Source organism: Triticum urartu, chromosome 1, assembly GCF_003073215.2.
Source record: "Triticum urartu cultivar G1812 chromosome 1, Tu2.1, whole genome shotgun sequence".
In the NCBI taxonomy this organism is placed as follows: Eukaryota; Viridiplantae; Streptophyta; class Magnoliopsida; order Poales; family Poaceae; genus Triticum; species Triticum urartu.
The window spans coordinates 552,103,108-552,115,994 of NC_053022.1; the positions used below are offsets into that span (position 1 = coordinate 552,103,108).

Genomic DNA, 12,887 nt, shown 5'->3' on the forward strand with positions numbered 1-12,887 from the left:
GGTACGCGTGGTGGATCATGCAGGAAAGGCCGCCGCGCTACTGGGCTTCTTCACCGGCCTCTTAGCTCAGACGCGACGGCCCGTCTGGCGTTTCTCCCTCTCTGGGTTGTATGCCCACTCGGCGCGGGTGGACGGCCCGCCTCTCATCGCTCCATTCAGCCGCGCAGAGGTCAAGGCCGTGGTCGAGGCATTGGACCGCACCAGTGCGCCTGGGCCCGACGGGCTAGGGCCTGCCTTCTACCAGGCGGCTTGGCGCGAAGTGGCGGATGATCTTCAGAGGCTGTTCGATGACCTCTGGTCCGGTTCTGCCTCCCTGGATGGGATTAATCGAGCTTATGTGGCTCTCCTCCCCAAGACAGCCGGTGTGCCGACGCCGGCTGATTTCCAGCCTGTCTCCCTGCAAAACGGAGATGTCAAGATCTTGTGCCGAGGGCTGACGACCAGGCTTCAAAAGCAGATTGTGGATCTGATTGATGAAGACCAGTCTGGATTCGTGAAAGGGAGGAGCATCTCTGAAAATTTTGTCTATACCACTGAATTAGTCCAATGCTGCCACAGAAGGAAAACGCCAGCAGTTGTGTTGAAGCTAGACTTCTCCAAGGCTTTTGACTTGGTTAACTAGGAGAGCCTCCGTTCTATCATGGAGGTTCGTGGCTTCCCACCTGCTTGGTGCGGCTGGATTGACGGGATCCTCCGTTCATCCCGCTCGGCGGTCTTGCTGAATGGGGTGCCCGAAATTTTTTGAAATGAAGTGTGGTCTCCGCCAGGGGGATCCGATCTCGCCTTACCTCTTCCTGATCGTTGCAGACGTGCTGCAGCAGCTGATCCGTCAGGATACGGTCATGAGGCATCCGCTGGTGCCCGGCTCCCCCGCCGTTGTGCTCCAATATGCCGACGACATGTTGGTACTCATGAGGGCAGACGAGGAGGGCGCGGTTCATCTCCGTCAAATCCTGGATATGTTCGCGGAGGCGACTAGGCTGCGGATAAATTTTGCCAAAAGCACACTCGTCCCAGTTCATGTTGATCAAGGGACCCAGGGTGTGGTCGCTCAGGCGCTGGGCTGCGCGGTTGGAGCTTTCCCGCAAACCTATCTCGGGTTGCCGCTGTCGTGGGAAAAACTGAAATTCACGGATTTTCTGCCGATGCTCGCAAGAGTAGATAAGTATCTTGCTGGTTGAGCGGCGCGCCTACTCTCACCCGCTGCACGTTTGGTCCTTATCAACGCGGTTCTGGATGCCTTACCAACCTATGCCATGGCTGCCCTGCTCCTCCCCCCAGCTTTGATCAGAGAGCTGGATGCCATGCGGAGGGACTTTCTATGGAATGTTGCTGAGAGAGCCTCGGGAGCACAATGCTTGGTTGCCTGGGACAGGGTTTGCCGCGCGAAAAATGAAGGAGGGCTGGGGGTTCGCAGCCTTGCAGCCCAAAATGAATGCCTCTTGCTGAAAATGGTTCATAGACTTCATGTTGCTCAACGATCGCGGTGGGCGGCTTGGGTCTGGGTGGAGGCAAATGGGCGATCGCTGCTGGGCAATGGTGACCGTGCCCTGGGAGAGCAGGGAGTGGTCCTAGCCAGGCTAATCCCCCTGTACCGCGCGCTCTCTTCAGTGGAAGTGATGGATGGCTGCACTGTCTCCTTCTGGATGGACCGATGGCTGCCATGTGGTCCTATCGCGGCAGCGTTCCTGCACTCTTCTCACACTCCATTTCGGTGGAGGTGACAGTCTGGCAAGTTCGAGCCGATGGGCTCCGCCAACACCTTGTGCTGCGCCTCACGCGGGGCAGGGAGAAGGAATTAGCTACGGTCTCAACCATGATCTCAACCGCGCTGGTCCGAGGCGGGGAGGACGAGCGGTCTCTCATCCACATCGCCGCCCCAGGTGGGCGCCTGTCGTCTGCCAAAGCATACCGGCTGCTGAGGTTCGGCGGGAGGACCTTACATTGGGCGCAGTTCATCTGGGATGCGCGGGTGCCGTCCAGAGTCAAATTCTTCTGTTGGCTGATGGCGCAGCGACGCATTCACACCAGAGACGTGCTGCTGAAGAAGCACATTGTCGAAGCTGATGGGGCCGGGTGTCCAATCTGTGAAAGGGAGCCGGAGAGCGCGGACCATCTGGTCTTCTCCTGCCCGTTCGCAGCGGCTTTCTGGAGACATGTTGGCATTGAGGTCAATGCCGCAGCGGTTAACGCCCTGGATCTGCTGGCTTCTTCGGCGAGCTCAGTTGTCAGCTCTGCCCGAGATTTCACCATGCTCTATTGTTGGCACTTGTGGAAACATAGGAATGCGGTGGTATTCCAAGGGCAGCGGCCCTCTCTCGTTCGGTTGCTGCGGGGCTGCCGGGAGGACACTCTCCTGTGGCGTGGGCGCCTGAAAACGGATGCCCGGGGCCATGTTGATACTTGGTTAATGGCCCTGGAGTAGCAAGGGACGGACAGGCATCTCGGTGCACCCTTCAGTTTGTTCTATCCCCCCCCCTTGTGTAATTCTCTTGCTAGTCATCTTAGTTGGTGCTTGTAATCTCTGGGGTTTTTGCCTCCTTGATTAATATATTCAGGTGGGGGAAACTCTCTCCCCCGGTGAAAATTCAAAAAAAAAAACAATGAAAACCATGGCACAAAAAAGTGAGAAAGAGAACTCTGTAGGCAGACGCGAAATTGACAGTCATACCGGAGACCGTGTGCGGGGCCTGCGTTGCCGGCCGATCCAGCACGACGTTGAGGGGCGTCGGACCCGTATCCTCGTCGCCCCCGGGGGCGACGGAAGGGGGCGCCGCCACAACCATGCTGTCTGGGAACGTGGGGCGCCCGCGCCGTCACCTGCCTCCTCGACGGTCGGGGGCGCTGTCCTCCTTGGAGTTGGGAACCGGAAGGTTCTGCCGGGAGTCGGTGGCGGACGTGCCGACGTGAGGGGCGCTGCCATCGCTGGTCGGGCGCGGCAGCGGCCAGGAGGCGAACATTTCTTTAAAAAAAATATTATCCAGAGCGAGGGTATTTTGGGGATGTACAAGAACTGCTGCGTTTTGTCTCTTCTTTTTGACGGCAACGAGGACCAGCAGATGATGCTGCATCAATCATGGATGGCCCAGGCCACGGTGGTTCCTCGAACTTGATGGCGAGGCTTGGCCCGACGGGCGGGGCACCGGCTCCAATTGTTTGCCGTAGGCGGCTCTTCGTCGTCATCGTCCGCAGCGGTACTCTAAAAAATCTCAAAATTACACACGAGTGCCTTCACCCTATTATTCTCAATCTGGTAGAATGTTTTGCCGTCGACTAACCTGGTAGTAATCGAGCGAGCTGGTAGTTTGCGTTGTTTGATCAAGTAACCTGCTATAAGTAAGTGCAGGATCCTACAACTGCCTTTTTTTGTGACATCCTTCTACAACTGTTTTTTGGTTTCATGCACGAGACCTGTAAAACATTTTCCTTTTCGCGAAAGAACAAGGGTCTCGTAATAGAGAATCCCTCACACATAAAAATACAATCAGGTCCTTTGGGAACCATCCACCTTGCTCCACCCGTCCATCGGCACGAGTTGATGGTGTGCCGCCGCTCCGCTGTTGGTAGGGTCGATCACCCGTTATTGCTGCAAGACGAGACACGCGATGCTAAGGGCAAATCCACGGAGGCCTCTTAGATCAAGATTCGGACATATCACTTGCTGATGCAAATCAAGGGTAGCAAGGAAATGACAAATCAATTAATTCAGAGATACAACTCCAGGCTAGGCTGGTTTAGGAATTGCTTCAGCTTCGGCTTGTGCATAAGCCAGTTGTCCCAGTAGAATCTGCTTAAGCCGCGGTGAAAAGAAAAAACAGTGAAATTCATTTGATTGGGTTTCTAAAGGCTTATGGATCTTAGCTTATTTTTGGTGATGAATGGTGTAAAGTATAAAAACACCTTTCATGCTTGTTTCATTTACAAGATTGTTATTGTAAACTGCTTATTTGCACGAAATATCAATGTTATATCCGGTCCACACAAGAATTGGCATCACAACTAGAAAAATGTGAACAAGCAAGACTGTACAAATTCATTTGGTACAGTGAGCAAAGGATTTCAAGAACAGCATAGACACATCAGTAACATTGGTGGGGAAAAATATTCAAAAGCCATCAAATTCGGGTAGTAAAATGAAAGCTTAATATAGAGTACGGTCAGGAAACCAACATCCCATGAAGCTAGCAAATGTTCCAGCGAAAAAAGAAACAGGCCTCATCACGAAAGATTGAAAATGAACCAAATCTCTCATCAAGAATACAATCTGAACCCATCTCTGTTAATAATGAAAAGTTTCTCTTTCTCAGGTAAATATTGAAGCACATACAAACAAACCAGAAAGTTGTAATAAAAATGAACTGAAGGAGTACAGAGTACAACCACCAAACCAGAAAAACAAGATTACAACTAGATACTGAAGGAGACTACAGATTAGCTAGTGGGATGAAAAGTATCACAACAGAGTTTAAACAGTAGGTGATCAATAGACACCTTTTTTTCACCAGAGAAGCAGAGATATAGATGAACACAAATACAACCAAACCGGAGGAAAGAGATACACGGATACAAACCAAGACCGCCAAACCAAGAGCACAACTTGCTAGTCTCATGAGGCAGCATTTTTAAAGGAAAAGCGATGGGCACTTGGATCTGACAAACGTGTCTTCCGCGTGCTCCGTGATGATCCACACGAGGGTCGTGAGCTCGCCGCCACAGCTGAGCTGCTCGGCATGGGCCTCCCTGCTAGCCCGGATGGACGCGTACATGAGCAGATGCACCCACTCTTCTAGGATGAACTTTAACATGCGAGAATCATCCATATACTGAAGTTCCTGCAGACGTGGAATCCAGCACGCAAGTTTACGCATACTTTTTTCCACGTCAGTATCCCTCCAATCAGGTATTTGGCGTAGCAGGACCCGAGCGAAATGAGTTCCTTCCAACAGAGTATCAAGGCCCTCGAGACGATCCTTCCTTAATTCTTTCCTGATAGCAGAAGTTGGGTCCTTGAGATGATGCACATTTTTCAGCATCCACTTGCCAAGCTCATTAGCCTTCTCTTGTTTTGTTGTATAACTACTGGGATTATCCTTCTCTTTAACTTTCCCTATCTCCTTCAGAGTAGTGCGGGCATTCTCGTACAGGCTGCGGAGCTTGAGGCCCGGCAGCATGCTGGGGCGTTTGGAGAGGAGGAACACCATGTAATCTGATATCGCCTTGATTGCCTTCCCATCATCTTGGAGCGCTGCGGTGTGGTTACTTGAGAGGAAAACATCCGTGGCGATGTGCCATATGAGGACGGCGTCTTGAAGCTCAGGAGGGAAATCCGTGGACTTGGGGGGAGCAGCTTGATTGTTGGGGTTGTTGAGCTTGAGCGTGGACTGGTCATGAATGGAACCGACGTGGACATTTCTCCAGAGACAAGCTTGCTCATAGGTTTCAGGCGGGGCTTGATCATACCTCCAGCAATCATCAGTTTGTTGCTCATAGGGACCGGATGAGGTCATTGCCGCTTCCTCGCAAGGGCAATGGTGCGCCCATGCAGGAGGTACATTGTCCATACCACTGCAGATCCACTCCCTGGGGCAGGGCAGCAACGGAGGGCTTGTTCGGTTAATTCCTCCCACAGGGGGAACCTTCTCTGGTTCTTCCTTATCTTTGCAACCGGTGCCAGTCGGTTTCTGGGGAGGAGGGAATAAATCTGCACATAGAACCTTGAACACCAGCTTCTTGACAAGGTATGGAATCTCAGAGTCTCTGGAGTGGTCTTCCGATTCAATCTCCAGTCTGGATACGCTGTATAGGCTGTGCCTGTTTCCTGCGGTGCACTGGTCCAACAAGTTGCGCTGCCCGAAGGTGCCCGCCCACCTTCTGTAGCTTTTGTTGGGATCCTTGGGACATGCGCATGTCCACAACCACAAGGAGAACCGGGAGAGAAACTGAGACACACCCCAGTAACGGAGCTTCTTCCATCCTCCCCGGCAACATAATTCATGCTTCAACCAATTGTGTGGCAGGCGTTTGAAGTATGAATATGTCCATGCTGATGCTAGTGCTCCGAACAGCCATCTCAAGTCGAGGAAGAGGGTCGTCCTCAGCAATATGTAACTGACATCTTTATCTATTGGCTCCATGCCCTTTTTGCAGTGGAGAAAAAACAGCAGCAGCGCAGTGGCGGTGAGGCCACACGGATGCAATAGCCATGGCAGGTGTGGACTACGGATGCCTTGGTGTAGAGGATATCATACATAAGGGAGAGTTCCATCTCCACTACCTTGCACATACTCTCCCATCTATCAGTGAACATGCTTCTGATGGCGTCATGATCCATTTTTTTATCATCCCTATCACCCATTTTTGCCTTATAATCACAGAAGGCTCCCTTGCAGATCTCGAACAGGTCATGAGCAATCAGCAGGGCTTCCTCATCTTCTAGGTTCAGCTTCCGTTGATCTCTATAATCATCAAGTTTGATCGTCTGCTTGTTGGATAACCCGCTCTTCCGGATGTGGCCCAAGTCGCTTCGCCATAGTGCCAGCATACCCTCCAGATGCTTCAAAAGGCCCAGGGCTAACATGATGCCAGCCGCCCAGCGCAAAAACCAGTCAGCAGAACATTCAGTAAGTATATACCTACACACAATGAAGCAGGATCCCAAAGATAAGGGGATCTCTATCACGATTAGGCGCTCCCAGAGCTTAATGTCCTCTGTTGCGTAGGCGCTGATGTTGTCCGACCGAGCATGGTGCATCAGGAGGAATGGCACCCAGAATGCGACGGTTATCTTGTCGTGCGGCTCGGTTTCAAGGTACAGGTTGCCGATGACATATGCCGGGCCCCAGTCAGTCAGCTGGTACGCCACCCACACTAACACTCTCTTCCAAGATCTCTTCCAGTTCCAACCTTTGTCTTCACGCCGGCGGCTGTCGGAGAAGATGGCGAGGATGAGATACATGCCTAAGCTGACAAGCGGCACTATCCGGAACACAAGGAAATTCAATCGCGTCACCAGAGCTTCCACCCATGCTATAGCCATTTCGCTACCTCCTGCATACACTGCAATCAAGATAAGTTTGTTACACTGGCATCACGTATGCAAGCATGCATCATCTGGTATGGGTTGCATCTGCATGCTAGAGAGAGGTTAATAAGGAGCAAAAAGCAGGATAAAATGCGACATACCGGCATGCAGCAGCTACCTAGGCAGATTGATGCTTCCACCTTCTAGAGCAGGCTTAAGACAAGAGTAGCTCCTGAGTATTGCGTCTAGAGATAGGACTGGCATATGGGCAGTTCTAAGTTGATCCAGTAATAGCTTACCCTGCAAAGAGTTACCTAACCAGGTTTGGTGCGTTTTAGTATTTGATCCATTAAACAATAGCTATTATGCATCAAGATTCCTCTGAAGTCCTAAGAAAATAGGAGGTTGTCAGGGATAGTTTTCTTTGGCTAGGGTTGTTGTCTCGATCTGAAATAAGGATGCAGTGTTTGGCAGATCTATATGCAAAATTGGTCCTTTTTTGATAAAAGGTGAATTTTATTGGCTTAAAATGAAGCATCAAGAGGATACAAACGCTATGAACATACACTCAGCCTCTGCATAGCTAAGATGCACACAATCAACACTCAACACCAATACACACTCAAGACCAAAGCTATGCGTAGGCGAGGAAAAAGAAAAAAATGTCAAAGGGATTAGATCCACGATCGGCAAAGTATAGCAATGACCGTATATGCACCATCCATTTCATGACACCACACACGACGAATTTCTTTGGAGGTCATTTAGGAAGCAGCAACCACCTGTCAATATCTTCAGATATGATTACGGTGGAGTCAAGAATCTGAAAGATGAGGAAGCCTTGTTGGTTGCTCATGACCTGATCGAGATTTGCAATGGAGCCTTCTGTGATTATACGGGAAAAATGGATCATAATGCCGCCATGAGAAGCAGCTTCTGGGGTCAATGGGAGAATATATATATATATATATATATATATATATATATATATATATATGTGTGTGTGTGTGTGTGTGTGTGTGTGTGTGTGTGTGTGTGTGTGTGTGTGTGTGTGTGTGTGTGTGCAAGGTGGTGGAGATGAAACTCTCTTTCATGTTAGAGTGGACGCGGTCCGGACCGGTCCGGTCCCTGACCGAGCCACCACTTTGACCGGCCGCCAGCGGTCCGGACCGGCGGACCGGCGGCGGCAAAGCCCGGGCCGGACCGAGCGGACCGGCGAACTACTACGGGAGACGATGTGCATGGGTGCAACGGCAAGGTGGGTGACGTGCACAGGTACTGTGGCGAGGTGGGCGACGTGGTATGGGAAGTGCACTGGGCGGCGCGGCTGTTAGCCATTAGGTTAGAGGACGCAAGAATGTTACTCGTTGTTCTGTGTATAGCAATTAGGTTTGTAGCTGATATATGGTCTGATATGTGTCTCAGCTAGGATCCATTGGCTACGTACGTAGGGTAATTGTTAAATAATGTACATACGGTATATCTATAAACCGTATATAGTTGTTGTAACTATATATAGTTGGGCTGTTGGGATTGCATCTTATCTTAGATTGTGTCTTGAAGATCAATCCATAGCCCAACAACTTTGTATATCTCGCGGCATTGTGCCTATATTAACACGCACGCGTTCCTGCTGATTGCATACGCTTTAACCTCATTTTCTACATGGTATATAGATCCTCTCTCTTCCAATGCATCTAGTTATGCCATCCTCCTCCTCCTCTGTCGCCATAGCCTCCCCTTCCCTCGCATCGCTCGGCCACACCATCACCGAAAAGCTCACCAAGGAGAACTTCCTGGTATGGAAGGCGCGAGTCCTGCCGCATATCAAAGCGGCAGGGATGATGGGCTACCTCGATGGCTCGATCAAGGAGCCGGCCGCCACCCTCGTTGACGGTGTCCTGGACTGGGGGGTACTCACCACGTCATCTCCCGATCTGTTAGATTGGGCCGAGGACCTCATGGCCGTATACTCATGGGTCAGTTCGGACAGCTGCCGCGTACAAGGAAAATACCACAAGACTTGGTGATCAAGACAATGACTCCTCCCCACCGGTGTATTCGGCTAGGATTCTTGTTATCCTAGGCATCTGGTGCATTATATAAACCGAGGTCAGGCTAGTCGATAGATCATCAACAATCATAATCATAGGCTAGCTTCTAGGGTTTAGCCTCTACGATCTCGTGGTAGATCAACTCTTGTAATACTCATATTCATCAATATCAATCAAGCAGGACGTAGGGTATTACCTCCATCAAGAGGGCCCGAACCTGGGTAAACATCGTGTCCCCTGTCTCCTGTTACCATCGATCCTTAGACGCATAGTCGGGGACCCCCTACCCGAGATCTGCCGGTTTTGACACCGACAATGGTGCTTTCATTGAGAGTTCCATTGTGTGATCGTCAAAGGATCAATGGCTCGCCCGCAGATCAACTGCGATGCCGGCATCTTCGTCGCCGACTCGACTGGTCACCTTGGCTCAACCGAGGACCGCGCTCCATCTCCGATCGTCATGTTCGGACGGGGGCCTTCATCAACATCAACTCCGATCTCTATCAAGATCATGGAGGAATCATCCATGGAGCTCGGGGGCTCAACGTCAACATTGCCCTCGGGCGACCTTGCTGTTTTTTCGAACAGAGAAATTGTATCCGCTGCCACCACCTCCTCAAGCATCGCTTTAACGATTCCTTTGGTGGAATTGTGCGGAATTTAGTCTACAAAAACCATGCAAAATTTCGTCGAGTTTCGATGGAGGAATCTCGGGCAATCTACGATATACCGGAACCCTGTCAAATCTGGACGGGAATCTGGACGAGTTTAGGGCGTGGTCTCCAACACCTAGCTCAGACGTACTTTGGAAGATCCAACAGTTGATCGGCTGGAATTCCCAGATCTACCACCCCTCCAAATTTCAGCTCGATCTGACGGTTCAAACTCCGGGAACCTTCCGATGAGTGGACCAATTTTCAGATCTGTTTCCTACGCGAATACGGATCCGACCAGAATTCATGTTTCTTTATGAACGTGATATTGAACAACCTTTTTAAAGAAATTTTCTTCTACGGTATTGTGCATTGTTTTTAACACGTGCCCATAAAAGTTTAAGCCTTCTTTGAGGCACTCTTCACCATCACGCTAGTGTTACACCAGTCCGGTAACATTGCTCCACGTCTGCCGACCTACGCTAGATAGATCACCGCTTCATCGAGCCGAGCCTAACTTTATCGGATCATCAGCTCGGCAAGCTGAACAAGAGTTCAGCATCGCGAAGGATAAATCATCACCAACACCATCGCCCCATGGATTGCACGGGTCAGGCGCACCGGCATCGCCGCTCGGTCACTTCATCAATCCGGCATTGACCGCGTCACAAGTTATGACCAGTTTCGGCATGGCCGCACTGTTGCTTTTTCAAGCCGATGTCCATCATGCCGAACTGCTTCAATACCTCGGCTGACATGGCAGCTGCAACGTCTCCTTACTGACCTGCTCCGTCATTTCGGCTAGACTGGGGACTTTGCTATTTCTTCATCAACATACTCTGGTGACTTCGGCGTCACCAGCCGACCAGTTTTGTCACGTTAGCTGGACCGGGGGCTTTGCCTCGGCGAGCCCACCTTTGCCAGCATCGTCATGCCGTTGCTTTATCGCCCATCAAGTAATGAGTGTGCGGATCGAGTCCCAATTTTGGGAGTAACCTTTTTTCATATTGCTACAAAGATAAATCAGGTGCTATTAATCCTAGTATTTTTTCTTGCTTGGGTCTATTTTTCCCAAGGACTTATTACTCTGGTTTGTTTCATCATCTGTACACAGATCTATCAAATGGTGGCCGCATTAACAACGGTCGCGTGATGGTTCGGTCAGTTTCCGTATACAGTCCAGCGAATACCGCATCCGGAACTTAGACCGGCCTGCGAATTCAGGCTTGGCCACGCCTTCACCGCATCACGCTGGCGCCCTGCATCAACATGACTTCGGCGCTAGACCACATCTCTTTCAATAAATTATTTTTGTGAAAAGCAATTATCCTTTTTTTCCCGCACTATTTTATGTGTGTAGGTGATCGACTTCGACTGCGTCACGTGGTCACTTCGGCAAACCGACGTTGTTGTCCCAATCGGCTCGCGTGATCACCTTGTTGGTCGAATCGCCATACCGACATGTTTGGTTGCCTCGGAGACTTCGGCATCGCTGAGAGAGCTCTACCTCATCAAGTGTTCGGCACACGGGCCATATTTCTTTTATTACTCACTTTGCATAAATTATTCATTATGCAACGATTTTTAAAAAAAATATTATTATTACTACTATTATCTCCGGTTTGCACTATTTTTTGTGCACAGGAAAATGATCCGGGTTGGGCAATATCATCAACTCGGCGTACTTACATACCACGTCACCTCGGCTGGACGGGGGGCTTCGTCAACACTTCATTACCCCATGCCGGGGACTTCAGCATCACTCTGACGGCCTACATTGACCGTGCTATGTCACCACTTTGGAGTGCCGAGCTCTTTGCTCCGCCACCTCGGGACCGGCTTGGGGGATGGAACCTTGTCCCGTATCAAGCTCGAACCGCGTCATCAATACCAAACACATTAACCAGCTAAGTTGCCTTCATGCTCAAAGTTTTTAATTTTAACTTGTGTTCGGTTCGATCAAGCATTATACTTTTTTGTAAAAAAGTTGCTTGTAAAAAAATTTCCTTGTCAAAACTTTGTTTGTGACACACAAATTCAAATACCCCGTTTACTTGGGGGCTTCCTTTATGAAGCCTTTCCTCTTGCAAATGATTACACTTGTACGGCTTCGTTCCTTGTTCATGTATTACGCCACAATATGCACCATGTTGACTTAAGTGATTTGCAAGCTGGGTTGCCTCGCTCCTGTGTTTACCCCTACGTTCCCGATTGTTCGGCTAGGGAGTAAAGGGAGAACCTCTGCGATTGTCACGACCGGGTCATCCGAGCTCTGACCTCAGACTGGATGAAGCCGAAAGCTAGCGCTCTTATTGTTTTCAATCATGGTCGGCACACAACGGAACTCATGAGTACAAAAAATCTATTGCACAAGTCTCATAGTAATAATGAGCACCGAAGAAAGGTATCAGTGGGGGTACTATTTTCTTCGAAGATGCTTCTTACACTTCGTCAGTAATATAGCATAAGTTCCCTGAGCGCGCTTTATCTGTTACAGCCTTATGGCCTGATTGCCTGGTTATCGGAAACGTCGTCGATGCTTTCAACAGGTGGAGTACATGACACTTTTCGGTCCTTGGCCGAAGAGGGAGAAGCCGACGGTTGGTTAAGACGCGTTTAAAGTTCGGGTGAACACATATATGATATAAGTACTTCGGTACATACAATCATTATACATAAAATTCTTTTACCCAAGTCACTTGGGGGCTCTTAAAATTTATATGAGCTGTTTTCTTCTTGGTCGTTGCAAAGTCTTTTTCTACCGCTCATTTTTCGACTCGAGTTTATGGTCAATAGCCGGATAGCATGTCTTCTCTCTGAAAGCCGCTTGAATTTAGTTTGCTAAACTAACCTCAGAGAAGTACTCCGCCTTTGGGATGAGGAGCTTGAAGCCGTAGGCTGACCCGCGTGAAGTCTTGAGATCGGATGTGTCATGTTAAAGCATGACAGAAGCACATTTTTTTCCCCAATTTTCGGATTGGCACCGGACACTTGATCTTGTTCGGACGTCAAGTTTTTACTGACGTTTTTTGGTTTTCCAAGCTTATGTCACTTTTAAACTATTTGTGTGTTTTCAGCACAAGTCTCACAGTGCAACGCCGGACACCTTTAGAGATTCGGCAAAAACATTCTCGGATATTGCTATATATGCATCGGTTT

At 49.8% G+C, this 12,887-nt stretch overlaps 1 pseudogene; it reads right to left on the reverse strand.

Annotated features, from left to right (window-relative positions):
* Positions 1 to 4,622: 4,622 nt before the first annotated feature.
* Positions 4,623 to 7,036, reverse strand: LOC125533118 (annotated as a pseudogene).
* Between the last annotated feature and the right edge of the window lie 5,851 nt (positions 7,037 to 12,887).